At 30.3% G+C, this 20,640-nt stretch overlaps 1 long non-coding RNA gene across 1 annotated transcript; it reads left to right on the top strand.

Annotated features, from left to right (window-relative positions):
- The first annotated feature begins 1,463 nt into the window (after positions 1-1,463).
- LOC148761995 (uncharacterized) lies at positions 1,464-3,302 on the top strand. The gene is made up of 3 exons (XR_016026894.1): positions 1,464-1,563; positions 2,212-2,295; positions 3,131-3,302. It is a non-coding gene; the product is annotated as an uncharacterized LOC148761995 (long non-coding RNA).
- Positions 3,303-20,640: the final 17,338 nt, after the last annotated feature.

A 20,640-nucleotide genomic window follows, 5' to 3' on the forward strand; every position in this document is an offset into this window, starting at 1 on the left:
AAAGTTCTTTCTGTAAGTTATATTTCAGCCTTTAGAAAATATTTGAGTTAGTGGATTTTTAACTCCTTGGTGAGCCAAAGGAGAGGACGTAGGCATTAAGGCCAAACCTCTATAAATCTCTTGTGCCCTTTTTGCTTACTTGATTTTCTTACTTATGTACTTACATGCTCATTATTTCAAAGCTTTCCAACAAAAGGCACTTAAAACTCTTTTTGCTTGATTTCTAATGGCTTCTTGTGTTTGATTTACAAAAGAGTTTTTTATTTACACAAAAAAGGAGATTTTTTAAATAGATATCAAAACACTTAATTCACCCCCTTCTTGAGTTTATTCTTTTAAGCTTAATAATTCTAACAATTGATATCAGAGCATTGGTGTTAGATTTATAAGTTTAAATACCTTGAGGAAAGATCCATAAAGCTCAAAGATCATGGCAATAGCTCTTACGACCACTCCTCTAGGTGAGGGACAATCTCTAGTAAAACTTTAATTTTTTAATGGTGAAAATTATCCCTATTAGAAAAAGATGATGAAAATGTTTATTCAAGTTCACGATCTTAATATTTATTCAAGCTTGTTTGGGTTTGTAAGCCTTCCTTTATGTCAAATTAGGCTTGTAAGCTTATTTTCTACACTCCCGAAGATGTCTTCTTTTTTTTTTTCATTCTAACATAAAACAAAATGCGTCATTTGTAAAAGGTATAGTACGATGTCTTAGGTTAGCTACACATCAGCTTTTTTTTTTTTAATTTTTTATTATTATTGCTCCTAAATTTTTTGTCACTTTTTTTCTCTTAAAATGTAAAGCCCGACCTTATAAAATACTATTCATGACATACATGTGATGATAGCATGATTGCATGCTAGGAGAGTCCCGAAAAATTTACAAAAGTCGGTATTGTACCTAGAGGTACAACAAAGTTTATTTAATCCTCGAACTAGATCAAATAGGAATTTTAAGGTGAGATTAAGAGTTTCATAGTTCATGGATGACTTAAAATGGTAATTTGGAGTTTGAGGATCAATTTGGAGTCAAATCGGAATTTTCACTAACTAGGGGCAAAATGGTCATTTGCCACCTGGGGACAAAATGGGAATTTTAGAAAAGATTTTTTTGATCCCATTTGACTTATTAGAGTATAATTTGACTTATTGAAGTATGATTTGAGGTTTAGAAGTGAAAAATTTTAATTTCGGTATAATTTGGAGTATAGGGGTAAAATGGTAATTTTGCCACCTCAGGGGCAAAATTGTAATTTTTCACCACCAGGATATTTTTTCCAGCACATGGTCTTCCTTGTCTTCATCTTTGACCCTTGACTAAACATGTGGTGGAGATAAAATGTTTAAATTTTTAAAATTTTAAAAACGGGCCAATGACATGATGCCATGTGTCATGCCTTTATTAATTTATTATTTTCCTTTTTAAAAGGCACAAAATCAGCCCATCTTCCACCCCATGGCCGGCCAAACCAGCAAGAAGAGAGAGAAAACAAAAACAAAACCCTAGAGAGAGAAAATCAAAGAAAAAGTGTGAATTTTCAAGGAAATTAAGTGAAAAAGGTGAGTTTTTTCTATTAAGCTTGAGTTTTCTTAATCCCAAGCATTTCTCTTTATTTTCCATGATTAAATTACATGTTTTCATGATGAATTAAATTCTGGAAAAATGGGTTAGGAGAGAGAAAGTTGTTGGATTTATTTGATTTTAATTTATGTTAGTGTTTTTAGTTAGTTTAGCATATTTAGAAACAAAACAACAAGAAAAGAATTTATTTTCTCCCCCAACCATTAATGGCTGAATTTACCATGTAGTGAGTGAGGATGAGTTTGATTTTATTCTAGGAGAATTGGTTAAGGAATGATGAATTATGAGCCTAGAAAAATAATGGGAATTTTCAGAGCAAAAATACGAATTTTTACCCACTAGGGGTATTTTCGTAATTTGCTATTGGGACTGATAATTTGCACCACACTGAGGGACATTAAGTTAATTTGGGTGCAATTGAGGTATAGAAACTGAAAAGAATTAAATTGGAGTTTAAACGGACCCGTTAGGAATTTAATCGGGTGATAAGACGAATTAGGCCAATACCGGGTTTAGATAGTTACCAGTGCATTTTTGCATTCCATATCATGCATTGGTAGTCTAAATTAGTTTAATTTTGATTTAGTACCAACTTGGTGAAACTCTCGATTTTGTACTGTGTCAAGGTGGTGAGTCCTCCGATAAAGGCAAGGAAATTGCATCCGAGGACCAGTAGACAGAGTGCTTCGAAAGTCTGCATTCTAGACATTGTGAGTAAACTTACTGTCATTTTAATTATCTAGGGTGGTTTTTAAATGCTTTCATGAATTCTATGGAAAAAGGAATTTAAAAAGATAAATTTTCATGTTTTATGAATAAATGAGTTTCAATGAAATTAAATTATAAATTGTTTTGAAATTAATAGTGATTTTGAAAAATAGAGTACACGGAGACTGTTAATTGTGGCAATTTGATTGTTTAAATTAACTGGCTTATGATAAATCGAGCATGATTGGCTAGTTGGCAATTGTATTGAAATGCGAATTGTTTGGTTACCTTGAAAAACTACGAATTACAAAATTACCATATCATGTTATTGAGTTTTATTATATGGTGGATTATATATTAATTAATCACTGCAGTAGGGGGTTTCTGTGGACCAGCCTTTTAGAGGGGCACGGTAAACCCCATTATATTCTTACCTCGAACGGAGAGGCGCGTAGGGTATCTCCTGGGGTAAAGTTTAGGGTTCACTTCACGCTAAACCACCACGTGAGGGGGAACTCAGCCAACGCCAAGGAACGGCTATGTTTTCAAAACAAAAACATGATTTATGTGAAATGTGAATTTTAATAGCCTTGGCGGTCTCGGTAGGATGCCTCGGCCAAGGTGTCCCCGAGAATGGATTTATGGCACAAGCCTAGATTTTTATGAGATTCATAAGCCTCTTTACGTGTTTCGAATAAAATGTGTTCTAATGCTATAACACAGTTTATGATGATTTACTTTATTGTCTCCATGTACTCAACTCTAGATGTTTAGGATGATGTTTGTTTACTCATTGAGATTTTATAATCTCACCACCCTCCTTTCCACCCATTTCAGGTTCAGTATAGACTGTAGATAGCTGATCTCATCGAGGACTACAGTGGGATCTGCATTTTTCAAACCGTAGGTTCACAGTCCTCTTTACTTTTGTTTATTCGGGGGCACTCTTGTTATTGTAAATTAAATTAAATATTTTGGCTTACTGTATTTAAGTATGTATAAATTTATTTGGCTTTTACGTTATAAAAATTATTCACGTATAACTCTATAAATATTGTTTTATAAGAAAATAGAATATTTTACTTAATATTTTTTTTATTTTCTTATTATATTCAAATAACCATAATTTCGTTTTAAATGAAGATTTTAGACTTTTAAACTCATTTTGAATATGAATTGTGTGTTTTGTACTTGTATATTACGTTTTAGCCAGTTTTAAAATTTTTGAGAAAAATGACCAAAATACCCTTGTGAGACGAAAAATTAATATTTTATTTGTTTAAAGTTGGAAACAGCTTAAAATATTTTAGAACACGATATTTGACAATGGTTGCTCACAAGGAAACAGAGAAACTGATAGTAAAGCCTTGCGGGGTTTCGGGTTGACATTCCGGGCAATAAGTGTCTACCGGGACACCGCGGCGGTTGTCACGGGCTCGAAGGGAGTACCGGGTCGTGACATAAAACCCTAGATTTGGTTTATCATCATTGAGTTGGATGATGATGGCTTTCGACTTTACAAGTTTCCTAGACATAGTTTTGATCTTTTTGAGATAATGCTAGTAATGACACTGTGGTGTTGCATCTACTATATACAAGTTTTCATCTTTTTGAGATAATGCTAGTAACGACATTGTGGTGTTGCATCTACTATATACAAAAGTTTACTTTATTCGCTTTTAATGATAAAGTGAAGGAATATAGAAAGGACAATGTCAAATATTTGGTTTTAACACGATCTTGGTGATAGTGTTTTTTGTTCTTATCTATGGTGAGACCAATGTGTTTTGACGATTCTCTTGACTAATTCGATGTTGATGGTAAGCACGGGTCGAGGCTTCCTTTGATCTTTTTTTCTAGAATTGAATCTTGTTTATTACCACTTTACTTTGCCTTGGTATTAGCTATTTCTCGCTTATATTTTTTTTATTCTTGGAGTGAAGGAAAATGTCAAATACTGTAAAATGATCGAACTTTGGTACTTTGCAATGTTTCAATTTTTTTTATGGGAACAAATAAATGTTTTCATTATCTAGCATCCAATCAAGGAAAGCTTGGCATTGCCATTTTTAGTTTGATTTGCTGAAAATCTAATTATGGAGGTAGAGATTAGTTTTTTCATGCTTGAGATTTGCATGTAATTGGAAGTGGAACACTTTAAGTACATTATAATTTAGTATTTATTTTGCACATGAAATTTTGCACATGGATAGAAACTTATTGTCATATCATCTTATTCTAATATATATGTTAAGATTTAATATATATAAATTGAAAGATCTAGTGTTAGAAGGGAGTGGTAGGTTATGGTCAAGGATAAAAAAACTTATCCTCACGTTTGCATTTTCATGAGAGAAGATAATAGCTATCACCTTTATCATCATGATATGTTGCTTAAAAATGTTTCCATTGGTGGGAAGGAATAATTAGAGTAGCCATGCAAGGCCTGCAATTCAAGCACTTGTTCACACAACCATGAGGCTTTGACCCCAACACCATTTTAATTTACTGCACCATGCTCTCATTATGTCCCAACTAATAGAGGCAAAACTATAATAGAGAAAATGGAAGTCACAATAATTGCAACTTTCATGTCATTGGGGCAGATCTTAATAGAGCCATAACTATTTGAAGATTTTTTGTATGTGACGAAGTTGGTTTGCTTCGAAGAAAAGGATGTTAAGGGAAAATGGATGTTTGAAAGAATCAGGGTGATTGATACGAATGCAGTGTTTCAATTTGGGTACTGCTAACCATAATAAACTTTTAGTTAGTGCTTAATTTTTTCTTGTTTTCATATGAGTGTGGTTATTGTCTATTGATATTTTGCTTATTTTATATTGGGGTTTTAAGCTTATTGTGGTATGCAATAGAGAAAATGGAAGTCACAATGATTTCTTAATTGTTGTTGTGAATGGATCTAAAACCAAAACTTTGAGAGAATAAAAAAAATACTTTTCTAAGAGAAAAGCTAAAACTAGAGAAGAAAATGAAAATGCTTTGTAGTAAAATGGTGCAGAACCTAACATTTTCTTCATGCAATTCCTTTTTTGTAGTATCAGGTTACATGAGATAGAAAAAATAAGAAAATAAACATAAAGGACAAGTGGACAAACAATGATAGCTAGGTGAGCCATTCCAAGTTTGGTTCCTTGCATTGGAAATACAATCAAGCCTTAAACACATGGAAGCTATCGTAGCGTTGTAACTAATAGAAAAGATATCAACAAGGAATAATAAAATGAAAAATTAAAGATAAAAGAAATTGACATAGTAAGTAAGTCACAAGATAGCAATCACATGACTTTTTCTTTCTTAGCTCAAAATTGTTTTGGTGTGGGACTCCATTGTTGAGTAGTATTCAAAAAACTTAGTGCGAGTATAGAAACCATTTTCAACAATTGTTCTATTTGTTTTCAGAATGTGTATCTTGTTGTGTAGAATAAAAATATCTTATGAAAATTATGGATTAAAAGAAAGATCACTTTCATAAGTGGGAGGATAAGATGTTAAAAAAAGGCGTTAGTTGTTTACATATTAAGATTAAATAATTAGACTTTTATTTTTTAAATTATAATTTTATATTTTTTTAGAAATACAAATAGCTAAATGGTATGTTAATGGACTAATACTACGTGTATTAAAGTGAGGAGTAAAAATTATTCAAAGATTTTAAAAAAAGGTTCTCATGTGATAAGGTATGGTATTAATTTTTTCAAATTTATCATATATATATATATATTGATATTTTTCTATTTTATTCTTAAAAAGGTATTTTTGCCTTACATGTTTTTAACATGAGGCATGGATTTATTTAAAAAGGTGACATAATCGATAAAATTTTTATTAACAATGAAGAGGTTTAAGTTAGGGTTGAAGCAGGTTATTGTGAACATAAAGAGTTTAAGAATTATTTTTTAGTTGTATTTTTTTTCTCGTTAATTGCATACATCTCCTTTTGTTTAGAATTATTATTAACATTATAATCTAAAATTGTTTAAAATTATTTTTTATTCATTTTAATCTCGTGCAACACTCGTGTAATGCTATTTTTGAAATTTACAGTGACTTAAGTTGGCTATATAACAAATGAAGCTTGTTATTTGTAAAAGATATAATTCAATATCGTAGGTTATCTTATTGTTCTTTTGTTTTGCTCCTAGAATTTTTCACTTTCCTCCTCTTAAACCCTAAATTTCGCTTTTCATCATTGACTAGCGACGGCGATCGTGATCAGCTTTCTAAAGTTTTCTAGATATGTTTCGATTTTTATGAGAAAATGCTAATAATGACACTTTGGTGTTACATCTACTATATAAAAAAGTTTTACTGCACCATGATCTCACTATGTCCCAGTTGATGGAGGTGAAAATTTAATTAGGAAAATAGAAGTCAGAATGATTGCAACTTTTAGGCCATTGGTGTAGATTCTTAATAAAGTCATCGCCATTTAAAGACTTTTGGTGTGAGACAAAATTGGTTTGCTGTGAGGAAAAGAATTTTGATAAAGAAGAGACATTTGTAAATATTAAGGGTATAGATACAAATGCAATATTTCAATTAAGTTATTGCAAACCACAATAAACTTTTGGTTAGTGTTTAATTTTTTTTTTGTTTTCAAGTGACTGTGGTTATTGTCTGCTATTATTTTGCTTATTTTATGTGAGAGTTTTAAGTTCATTGTGGTATTGGTTGCGTTTAGATGGATTGTGTTTGTGTAATTTTATCAATTTGCTCGGTTGTTTTTTCATGTCGAGTCTGTTTGTATTATAAGACTTCATGGTGTTTTTTGATTGTAGGGATCTCGATTATTTTTAGAATGAGGTGGGTTTTACCATCGGTTGTGGGGGTTTTATTATTGATATAAATAGAGATGGTAATAGGTACCGGTTATAGGGTACCCACGAATATTCGACCCAATTATATATGGTTAGGGTATTCTATAACTAGGTTTGAGACAGGTTCGAGTAGTGATTTCACTACCCGTATCGGGTTCAGGTAGGGTTTGTGTACCACCTCTTGGGTATCCGTTACCCGAACTTGATTACTATTTATAACTATTTTATTATTATTTTAATAATTAAATTAAAAATTTATAATTTTTACTAACTTTACAAGCAATTTTTTTTGTTGGAAACTAACAAATATATGAAAAGTATTATTACTCTAATTATTAATATGATGACATTAATATATTTAAATTAAAAAATTATTAGATTGTTAATTATGTTTAAATAATTTGAATATTATATCATATTATAAAGAAATATAATTACTATTATATATATACTTTTAATAATAAATATATTTACTTTTTATTTTGTTTTAACATTACAAAAATTATGACTTATAAAATTATTAATTATAATATATATATCATTGTTTATATAATCTTATAATATATATACTTAAAGAAAGCTTTTAAGATTATAATAGTTTTGGAACCTAAATGTTTTTTTTAATTTCATGAAATTAAGAAAAAATCCTTATAATTAATTAAATTAACTCTTGAAACTATTATTATTAATTAACTTGTAATGTCTTTTAATATATATATATATATATTATATTATGTTAATTTATAAGAAATATAATTACTATTATATATATTAAAATATTTGTAGTATATATATTCTTTAAATATAAACATATTTACTTTTTATTTTGTGTTAACATTACAAAATTATAACGTATAAAATTGTTAATTATAATATATATAACTTTGTTTATATAAACTTCTATAAACCTAAAGAGAAGTTGTGAGATTAGAATAGTTTTAAAACCTAATTATTTTTTTTATTTACGTAATTAAAGACGAACTCGTATAGTTAAATAATTCATGAAACTATAATTATTAATTACCTTGTAATGTCTTTTAATATTATATATATATATATATATATATTAGATTCATTTATAAGGAATATAATTACTATTTTATATATATTAAAATATTTTTTATGTATGCGTGTGTGTGTGTATATATATATATATACACTTTAAATATGAATATATTTACTTTCTATTTTGTGTTAACATTGTAAAAATTATAACTCATAATATTATTAATTACAATATATATACCTTTGTTTATATAAACTTATAACATATAAATCTAAAGGAAAGTTATGATATTAGAAAAGTTAATTAGGTAATTGGGTACCTATGAAAAAGATTTTAATAATTTTTTATGTAATAAGGTATTTGAATAGGTTAGGATAATTATAGGGTAGTGAGAATATATTAGGGTTAGGGTAGTAATTTTTAAAATTATTCGAGTCGTTAATAGAGTTAGGGTATTTGATTTTTAATAAGGTTAGAGTTCGGGTACTTCAAAATTAACGAGTACTCTACCCGTTCACATCCCTAGATATAAATAATTGATTGTTTAACCAAAAAATGCTTCAATGCTTTTCGACTTAGTTAGTTATTACTAGTTTTTGTTTTACTTTTAATTTTCTATTTTTCGATTATCCTAATATGATATCTTTTTACAAATATCTTTCAGTTTAGTGATATTTTTTGAAAGGTAATTTTTTTATTATTATTAATTTAGAGTTTTTCTTTAGATTAGGATATATATTTGTTATATTTTTTAATTATTTTATTTGTTTTCAGAATTTGTATCTCACTATGTTGGCTAAAAATATCTTTTTAAGATCTTCGATAATAAAGAAAGATAATCTTCATATGATGTTAAAAAAAGAATGAGTTGCTTACGTAATAAGATTAAATAAGTAGACTTTTGTTTTTAAAATTATAATTTTATAATTTTTAGGAAATACAAAGTATGTTTGTGAACTATACTATATCTATTTAAGTATAGAGTGAAAGTTATTTAAAGATATTTAAAAAAGGTGCTTATGTCATAAGGTATGCTATTAATTTTGTCAAGTTTATCACACACACACACACACACATATTTATATAAATTTATATTGATATTTTTTTATCTTATTTTTAAAAGGTATTTATTACCTCAATAGTTAATAACAAGAGTTATGGAATTATTAAAAAAAGTGTTATAATAGACAAAATTTTTTCTAACAATAAAGAGGTATTAAAGAAAATTATTGTGAATATAAAGAGTTTAAAAATTATTTTTTAGTTGCATGATATTTCTTATCAATTAAATGCTTTTATTTTATTTACAATTAATATTAACATTATAGTCAAGAATTGTTTAAAATTATTTTTTTCTTATTCATTTTAATCTTGTGCAATACTTGTGCAATGTTATTTTTGAAACTATAATACATTTTTTTAGGTCGACTATGCAACAGAAAAATAAAATATTTCATTTATAAAAGATATAGTATAATATCTTAAGTTGGCTATTGAATAACTTTTTATTAATTTTTTATTTTTATTTTTGAAATTTTCGTTATTTTTTATCTCCTCAAACCCTAAATTTCACTTTTTATTATCAACTTGTAACGATAGTCGTGCTCGGCTTTTAAAGTTTTCTAGTCACGTTTCGATTTTTTTGAGGTAATATCAGTAATAATGTTTTGGTGTTGTATTTAATATGTAAAAAATTATTAAATTTGCTTTTAATAGATAATGAAGGAATATTTAAAGGAAAATGCCAAATGTTTAGTTTAACATTATCATTGGTGATGCTGTTTTTGTTCTTACTTGTGGTGATGTCTGTACGTTTTAATAATTCTCTTATCAAATTCGATATTTATGGGTAAACATGGGTTAGAATTTGTCTTATGTCTTTTTTTAGAATTGAATCTGTTTGTTGGCACTTTGATTTGTTTTGATATTAGCTTTTTGTCGCTTATTGAATTTAATATATATATTTTTGTTTAGCATTATTATTAGTATTATATGTTAGAATTGTTTAAAGTTATTTTTTCTTATTCGTTTTAATCTCGTACAACACTTGTGCAATACTGGTACAATACTTATGTAATGCTAGTTTAGAGAATTGATTTTACAAAAATAATATACACCAATATTAGCATTTACTTTCTTGAGTTTTATTTTTTTATTTATCTTAATTTAAGTGTTATAAATTAGAATATATATCATAACCCGTCCTGAACCTAATAAGTAAGTTCACTTGACCCAAGCAAGCCTCAAATACCAAATCATCTAAATATCCAAATATAACATTTGGAGAAGACTTTATCTTATTTAATATACATGTTTGCGTATTTATACTCAAAACATTATATTTTCTTTGTAAATTTATAACATTTTTCCAAATACAAGTATATGTGTAAAATTATTAAAAACCAAGAAATTCACAAATTCATATCTCAACATATAGTGCATTGACCAATGGTCAGATATAAGCATTTATCAAAGTTTTAGTCAATGAAAAGTATGACTCGAATTTAGACTTAACAGAGCAACTTAACTAAGGTGGGTAACCTTTACGGGATGCCTTGATATCCACTTATCAAATGCTAATTAAAAGAAGACTCTTCGAGTAAGCCAACCAAAGAACTACGGATTTGAAACAAAATAGAATTTACGTGTGGTGAGATATAAAATCTTAGTGAGCAAAAACAGAAAGGTGATGTCATGACCCGGTACTCCCCTCGGGCCCGTGACAACCGTCGCGGTGTCCCGGTAGACACTCGTTGCCCCAGAATGCCAATCCGAAACCTCGCAAAGCTTTATTATCAGTTTCTCATTTCCCTTGTGAGCAACCATTATCAAATATCGTGTTCTAAAAAAATTTTAAACTGTTTCCAACTAAAAACAAATAAAATATTAATTTTCATCTCACAGGGGTATTTCGGTCATTTTTTTCTAAAAAATTTTGAAACTAGCTAAAATGTAATATACAAGTACAAAACACATAATTCATATTCAAAATGAGTTTAAAAGTGTAAAATCTTCATTTAAAACGAAATTACGGTTATTTGAATATAATAAGAAAATAAAAGAAATATTAAGTAAAATATTCTACTTTCTTATAAAATAATATTTATAGAGTTATACGTGAATAATTTTTATAGCGTAAAAGCTAAATAAATTTATACATACTGTAATACAGTAAGCCAAAATATTTAATTTAATTTACAATAACAAGAGGGACCCCGAATAAACAAAAGTAAAGAGGACTGTAAACTTACGGTTTGGAAAATGCAGATCCAACGGTAGTCCTCGATGAGATCAGCTATCTATAGTCTATACTGAACCTGAAATGAGTGGAAAAGAGGGTAGTGAGATTATAAAATCCCAATGAGTAAACATACATCATCATAAATATCTAGAGTTGAGTACATGGAGACAATAAAGTAAATCATCGTAAACTGGGTCACAGCATTAGAATACATTTCATTTAAAATACATAAAGAGGCTTATGAATCTCATAAAAACTATGCTTGTGCCATAAATCCATTCTTAAGGACACCTTGGCCGAGGCATCTTATCGAGACCGTCAAGGCTCTTAAAATTCACATTTCACATAAATCATGTTTTTGTTTTGAAAACATAGTCATTCCTTGGCGTTGGCTGAGTTCTCCCTCACGTGGTGGTTTGGCGTGAAGTGAACCCTAAGCTTTACCCCAGGAGATACCTTACGCGCCTCTCCGTTCGAGGTAAGAATATAATGGGATTTACTGTGTCCCTCTAAAAGGCTGGTCCACAGAAACCCCCTACTGTAGTGATTAATTAATATATATAATCCACCATACAATAAAACTCAATAACATGATATGGCAATTTTGTAATTCACAGTCTTTCAAGGCAACCAAACAATTCGCATTTCAATACAATTGCCAACTAGCCAATCATGCTCGATTTATCATAAGCTAATCAATTTAAATAATCAAATTGCCACAATCAACAGTCTTCGTGTACTCTATTTTTCAAAATCACTATTAATTTCAAAACAATTTATAATTTAATTTCATTGAAACACATTTATTCATAAAACATGAAAATTTACCTTTTTAAATTCTTTTTTCCATAGAATTCATGAAATCATCTAAAAACCACCCTAGATAATTAAAATGACAGTAAGTTTACTCACAATGTCTAGAATGTAGACTTTCGAAGCACTCTGTCTACTGGTCCTCGGATGCAATTTCCTTGCTCTTATCGGAGGACTCACCACCTTGACACAGTACAAAATTGAGAAACTCACTACATTGGTACTAGATTGAAATCAAACTAATTTAGACTATTAATGTGTAAAACCCGACCCTATAAATACATGTCATGACATACATGCACTGAGTAGTATATTATTGTGTTAGGAAAAGCACCTAAGAATAGACGAAACTCGGTATTGTACTTAATGGTACACTTGAGTTGATTTAACCTCGAACTAGTTCAAATAGGAATTGTAGGATGAAATTTAATATTTTATAGTCTAGGAATGACTAAAAATGATTGTTCGGAGTTCGAGTGTTCATTTGGGGTAAAATTGGAAATTTTGATGTTCAAGGGCAAAATCGTCATTTTGCCACTTAAGATAATAATTTGATCATGGAGTGAAATTTTTGACCAAGATTAACTATTTGGAGTATAATTTAATGATAGGAAGTGAAAAAGTTTAATTCTGGTGATTTCTGGAGTGTAGGGGTAAAATCGTAATTTTGCCACCCACAGACAAAATTTGAGATTTTGAGAGAATTTAGATCAAATTTGACAAATTGGAGAATGGTATGAGTATAAGGGATGAAAAATATGTCTATGGGCAATTTTTCAGTTTTTTGGGCAAAAATTTAATTTTTCACTTTTACGGGGGCAAAAGTGTAAATTTCAAAAATTACTCCACCGAGACTTTGGATAAGTCTGAGAATTTTATCTAAGCTATGGATATGTGAGACAAGTGTATGGTGAAAATTTGGAAACAAATGGATGAAATTTTAAAAATGGGCCAATGGGAAAGTGACACGTGGTATTTTTTTAATAAAATAATATTATTTTAATGAAAAGTCAGCCCATTTAAATCCCATTTTAAGTGCTGGCCGGCCATAAGGAAGAACAAGAGAGGAAATAGAGAGGAAAGGAAGAAAAGAAGAAAAACCAAAGAGAAACAAGAAAATTCAAAGGGAAATTCACGATTTTCGACCGTTTACGCGTCTAATGGTAAGATTTTTCGATTTTAGCTTGATTTCTACCTTTCCTATGCCTTTATTTCCATTTAGCATGCTTGAGGAGAGAGATCAAAAGGTGATATCAAGGGCTGGACGAAATTCTAGGGGAGAGAAATTGAAATTTTTAGGTTTTGATTTTTAATTAAATTGATAGTTTTAGTTAGTTAAATGTGTTTAGAAATTAAATTGGGCAAGAAATCATTAAATTTTCACAATACCCACTCTTGGCTGGATGCTCAATGCTGTACAATGATGATGAATTGATTTTATTCTAAGGAAAATGAAGAGAAAATGATGAAAAACGATTAAACGTGATAGAAAAACAAAGTAGAAAATTAACCGACTTAATGTCCCATTTTTGGCCGAATTTTTCAAGGAAGGGAGTGAGCTGATTTTGTTGTTTTTAGAAGGTTATTGGCTGATATTTAATGGTTAGAAATGTTGGAGAGAGAATGGGATGATTTAGAGCTAAAATGGAGCGTGTTAGCAATTTATCGAGCAAAGTGCCAAAAATAGGTTAATACCGCGTTTAAGCCGTTTTAGGCTATTGCATTTCATACCATGCATTAGTATAGGATTTAAGTTAATTATATAGTGATTTAGCATCAATGTGATGAATTGTATAAATTTTTGTAATGTGTCTAGGAGGAGAGCCTTCCGGAAAAGGCAAAGAAGTCGTACCCGACGAGTAGTGATCGGGGCGCTTAGAAAGCTTTTAGTTTGTACAAACGGTGAGTAAACTTATTATTATTGTAAATTATCTAGAGTTTATTTTTAAATGCCCTTTATGTATTTTATGAAATGAGAACGAGATTAAAACGAGATTTTTGATGTTTTAGGAATAAATGTGACAAATAAAAATATATTGTATTTGTAAAACCCGACCCTATAAATACATGTCATGACATACATGCATTGAGTAACATGTTATTACGCTAGAAAAGCACTTAAGAATAGACGAAACCTGATATTGTACCTAACGGTACACTTAAATTGATTTAACCTCGAACTAGTTCAAATAGGAATTGTAGAATGAAATTTAATATTTTATAGTCCAGGGATGACTAAAAATGATTGTTCGGAGTTCGAGGGTTCATTTGGGGTAAAATTAGAAATTTTGATATTCAAGGGCAAAATCGTCATTTTGCCACCTAAGATAATAATTTGATCATGGAGTGAAATTTTTGACCAAGATTAACTATTTGGAGTATAATTTAATGATAGGAAGTGAAAAAGTTTAATTATGGTGATTTTTGGAGTGTAGGGGCAAAATCGTAATGTTGCCACCCACGGACAAAATTTGAGATTTTGAGAGAATTTAGATCAAATTTGACAAATTGGAGAATGGTATGAGTATAAGGGATGAAAAATATGTCTATGGGCAATTTTTCAATTTTTGAGGCAAAAATGTAATTTTTGACTTTTACGGGGGCAGAAGTGTAAATTTCAAAAATTACTCCACCGAGACTTTGGATGAGTCTGAGAATTTTATCTAAGCTATGAATATATGAGACAAGTGTATGGTGAAAATTTGGAAACAAATGGATGAAATTTTAAAAATGGGCCAATGGGAAAGTGACATGTGGCATTTTTTAAAATGATATAATATTATTTTAATGAAAAGTCAGCCCATTTAAACCCAAATTTTAAGTGCTGGCCAGCCATAAGGAAGAACAAGAGAGGAAATAGAGAGGAAAGGAAGAAAAAAAGAAAAACCAAAGAGAAACAAGAAAATTCAAAGGGAAATTCGCGGTTTTCGACCGTTTAATCGTCTAACGGTAAGATTTTTCGATTTTAGCTTGATTTTTACCTTTCCTATGCCTTTATTTCCATTTAGCATGCTTGAGGAGAGAGATCAAAAAGTGATATCAAGGGCTGGACGAAATTCTAGGGGAGAGAAATTGAAATTTTTAGGTTTTGATTTTTAGTTAAATTGATAGTTTTAGTTAGTTAAATGTGTTTAGAAATTAAATTGGGCAAGAAATCATTAAATTTTCACAATACCCACTCTTGGCTGGATGCTCAATGCTGTACAATGATGATGAATTGAGTTTATTCTAAGGAAAATGAAGAGAAAATGATGAAAAACGATTAAACGTGATAGAAAAACAAAGTAAAAAATTAACCGACTTAATGTCCCATTTTTGGCCGAATTTTCCAAGGAAGGGAGTGAGCTGATTTTGTTGTTTTTAGAAGGTTATTGGCTGATATTTAATGGTTAGAAATGTTGGAGAGAGAATGGGATGATTTAGAGCTAAAATGGAGCGCGTTAGTAATTTATCGAGCAAAGTGCCAAAAATAGGTTAATACCGCGTTTAAGCCGTTTTAGGCTATTGCATTTCATACCATGCATTAGTATAGGATTTAAGTTAATTATATAGTGATTTAGCATCAATGTGATGAATTGTGTAAATTTTTGTAATGTGTCTAGGAGGAGAGCCTTCCGGAAAAGGCAAAGAAGTCGTACCCGACGAGTAGTGATCGGGGCGCTTAGAAAGCTTTTAGTTTGTACAAACGGTGAGTAAACTTATTATTATTGTAAATTATCTAGAGTTTATTTTAAATGCCCTTTATGTATTTTATGAAATGAGAACGAGATTAAAACGAGATTTTTGATGTTTTAGGAATAAATGTGATAAATAAAAATATATTGTATTGATTATGAAATTGAGTAATTGGAGGCTACAAATTGACTTGAAAAATATATATTTTCCTAGGAATGGCTTATGAGAAATGAGTATATGTGGCTATATTTTGTGAATGCATTGGGAAATTTATGTAAGTTGTTTTACTATGCAGGCTGGATAAATAAATAAAAGCCACGTTATACTGTCGAAATTTTATTAAAATTGGTGGGTTAGTCACTGCAGTGACGGGTTTCCGTGGACTGCCTATTAGAGGGGCACGGTAAACCCAGTTATATAGTTACTCCGGTTGTAGAGGCGAGGAGGGTAACTCCTGGGGTAGTATTAGAGCTCACTTCACATCGAACCTGTCACGACCCGGAACTCCCATCGAGCCCGTGACAACCGCCGCGACGTCTCAATTTACATTCATTACCCAGAATGTCAACCGAGACCCCGCAAGGCTTTAATATCAGCTTCTCATTTCCCCTGTGGGTAGCTGTTTCCAAATACCACATTTTAAAAGATTTTAAACTGTTTCCAACTTAAACAAATGAAATAATAATTTCCGTCTCACAGGGGTATTTTTGTCATTTATCCCAAAAATCTCAAAAATCATCTAAAAATATAGTATGTAAGTGGAAAACACATATTTCTTAATCAAAAATAATTTTGGATGTCTAAAACATTCGTTTAAAATGGAATTATGACTGTTATAATAAAATAAAAATATTCAATAAAATATTCAATTTTCACATAAAACGATATTTTAAGAACACTGCATAAATAATTTTTATAGCGTAAAAGCAAAATAAATTCTTACATACCGTAATACAGATAACCAAAGTATAGAATTTAATTTACAGTGACACGTGGGCCCACGAATGATCAAAAGTATCAAAAGAAATGAACCTACAGTCTTTGGATGTGGCAAGTTCAACTGTAATCCTTGCCGATATCAGTTATCTACAATCTATTCTGAACCTGAAATGGGTGGAAATGAGGGTGGTGAGATTATAAAATCCCAGTGAGTAAACAAACATCACTCAAAATATCTAAAGTCGAGTAAAAGGAGACTATTAAAACATTTCATCAAACTGTAATTTATCATCTTTCAACTTATTTCAACCAAATGAAATCAATTTATTTAAAGCAAGTAATCAGTATGGCTTATGAATTTCTTAAAAAGCTTGGCTCATGCCAAAAATTATTATCATACTCAGTTATTTGGGATACCTTGGCCGAGGGCTATCCCAACTGAGTCCGCCAAGGCTATTAGAAAGTCATGTTTTTATTTTGAAAACATAGCCATTCCTTGACGTTGGCCGAGTTCCCCTTCATGAGGTGGTTTGGCGTGAAGTGAACTCTAAAAGTTATACCTCAGGAGTTACCCTACTCGCCTCTCCAACCGAGGTAAAAATATAACAGGATTCCGTGCCCCTCTAATAGGCTAGTCCACAGAATCCAGCCCACTGCAGCAGGTCAAACCCACCATACAATAAAATTTTGACAGCATGACAGGGCTAATATATTACTCCCCAGCTTGCAAGGGTAAAATAAAGCAATTCATACAATTCATAAAAAACATAGCCCAGCCAGTCATACCAATACAATAACATAAGCCATTAATTCAATTTTAAATTTACAACATATCAGTGGTCTCCAATTACTCTATTTGCAAAATCGTTATTTCGTTTCAAGACAATTTATAAAATATTTTCATTTAAACTCATTTTGTTTACAAAACATAAAAATTTACCATTTGAACTCATTTTCATAAAATTCACCAAAACCGAATAAAAACATACTTTAGATAATTAAAATGATGGTAAGGTTACTCACCGTGTCTAGAGTGAGGATTTTCGAAATACTCAGACTATTGGTCATTGGGTGCAATTCCCTTGCCTTTATTAGAGGACTCACCACCTTGACACAGTACAAAATCGAGAAATTCACCACATTGGTACTAAATTGAAATTAAACTAATTTAGACTACTAATGCTTGATATGGAATGCAAAAATGTCTAAATTTTTGCCTAAATGCGGTGTTAGCCTATTTCGGTCTTTTACCCGATAAATTGATATACGCGTCCGTTTAAACTCCAAATTAATTTTTTTCAGTTTCTATACCTCAATTGCACCCAAATTGACTTAATGTCCCTCAGTGTGGTGCAAATTATCAGTCCCGATAATAAATTACGAAAATACCCCTAGTGGGTAAAAATTTGTATTTTTACTCCGAAAATTTCCATTATTTTTCTAGGCTCATAATTCATCATTATTCATCATAATTCCTCAAATAACCATCAAGATCAGCAGCCAATATTCCCCTAGAAAATTCAGCATAATGGGTTTCAATGGGAGAAAATTATATTTCTAGCTTATTTTTGCTATATTTCAATATAACTTAACTAAAATCACTTAATTCAATTAAAATCAACCAAAAATCAAGCTCAAAACTCATCCATGGAGGTTTGGCCAGCATGGGTGTCCATACCCACTTTCTAATTTTGCATGGAAATGAGAAAAAAATGCATGGGTAGTGAAAATCACAAGGAAAATCAATGAAATTTACCTTTTTAATGCTTGATTTCTTGATTTCTCTTGATTTTCTCCAAATTTTTCAGGTAGGATTCTTGTTTTTTTTTTCCCCTTTTCTCCCCTGGTTTGGACAGCTGAAGAAGATGAGAATTCCGGAATTTTCACCTTTTTAAAGGCTAAAATAATATAATATTATTTTATTCATTTTTTTAATGTTTTATTAATTCCTTAAATTCTAGCCATCCATTTATTTCCAAATTTTCACCATACACTTGTCCCACATATCCATAGCTTAGGTAAAATTCTCAGACTTATCCAAAGTCTTGGTGGAGTAATTTTTGAAATTTACACTTTTACCCCCGTAAAAGTCAAAAATTACATTTTTGCCCCAAAAATTGAAAAATTGCCCATAGACATATTTTTCATCCCTTATACTCATACCATTCTCCAATTTGTCAAATTTGATCTAAATTCTCTCAAAATCTCAAATTTTGTCCGCGAGTGGCAAAATTACGATTTTGCCCCTACACTCTAGAAATCACTGGAATTAAACTTTTTCACTGCCAAACCCTCAAATTATACTCCAATACTCAAATCATACTCCAATAAGTCAAATGGGGCTAAAAAAAATTCTTTTCTAAAAATTCCCATTGTGTCCTTGGGTGGCAAATGACCATTTTGCCCCTGGACAGTAAAAATTCTAGTTTGACTTCAAATTGATCCTCGAACTCCAAATCACCATATTAAACCATTCTGGGACTTTAATATTCTTAATTTCATTTTAAATTCTCTATTTGATCTAGTTCGAGACTTAAATTAACTTAATTGTACCATTTGGTACATTGTCGTCTTTTAACGATTTTTCTTTCAGGGCTTTCCAAGTATGCAAGCATATTGTCAATCATATGAATGACATGGAAAGTATTTTATAAGATCGGGCTTGACAACACTATCCCCCTTAAAATAAAATTTTGACCTCAAAATTTCATGTACTGAACTCAGAGAAAATGTGGGGGTATTGTTTTCTCATATAATGCTCAAATTCTTATGTCTTCTCCTTTATAGGGAATTTCGATTTGTTCACCTCATTTACCTCCAATTCAACTCAAGTATTTCGCTTATGTCTATTATTATCCTTTAAAATCAGATCAACAATAACCTTCACAATTATGATCTCTTATATTGAGACATTAAGCATGGTTCTATTACTATCATTAAGCTTGAACCATAACTCCATCTCAATCATACCAATTTCGATCGCATTTTATTCTTATTTAGGTATACCAATCACTATCTTATTACTTCATTCCATATCAAACTTCTCGACTTTCATTCATTCATCCTATCCTCATACACTATTGTGTAGTTTACAACATTATTAACACGCCATACTCATTCCTGTACATATCCTCAGCGTTCAGGAAAATTAATGGCTTTAATTATTTCTACATATTTCATGTTTACTTTGCATTTAGGAAATTTCAATCTTCTTAATCCTATTAATCCATCTCATATGGCTTAATCGTACTATAGATTATATTCCCTTAACTATTTTTCCAAAATTCCTTAGGTCACCATAAATCGTCTTCTGATAAGATTCTTAATCGTTACATTATCTATACAACTCATCAAATATATTGAGTTCAAATCTTGAACCACTAAAACCATTATTCATTTAGTTGGGTACATCACTACTCCACACATACATATACATATACATTCAAATGTCTATATTCCTCATTATGTATACGAGTCTCTGTTTTCAAATGCCTTCAGACTAATTTCTCTTAATTCATTCCCATCCACAATCAAGATTCAATAGAATAAGCTTCATAATTCATACAAATTCTCATCATGCCTGTGTATAGTTCTTCATCATTTATATACTTATATTCTCTTCTTATCGCTTCCAATTATATGCTTAAGTTTCCTTGTACTGTATATCATTGCATCACAATGTCATCTCCATTGAATTATAATCTATTATGCGTGTATGTTTTATAATCCCATTGGTATCTCAAAAATTTATCTTGACTTGATCATTGCATCTTATGCAATACTACAATTCCTAAAAGTCATCCTTATTCCTCGATTATCCTTCATGTCTCCTATA

The sequence above is a fragment of the Theobroma cacao genome, chromosome 6, assembly GCF_053813885.1.
Source record: "Theobroma cacao isolate CCN51 chromosome 6, ASM5381388v1, whole genome shotgun sequence".
Lineage (NCBI taxonomy): Eukaryota > Viridiplantae > Streptophyta > Magnoliopsida > Malvales > Malvaceae > Theobroma > Theobroma cacao.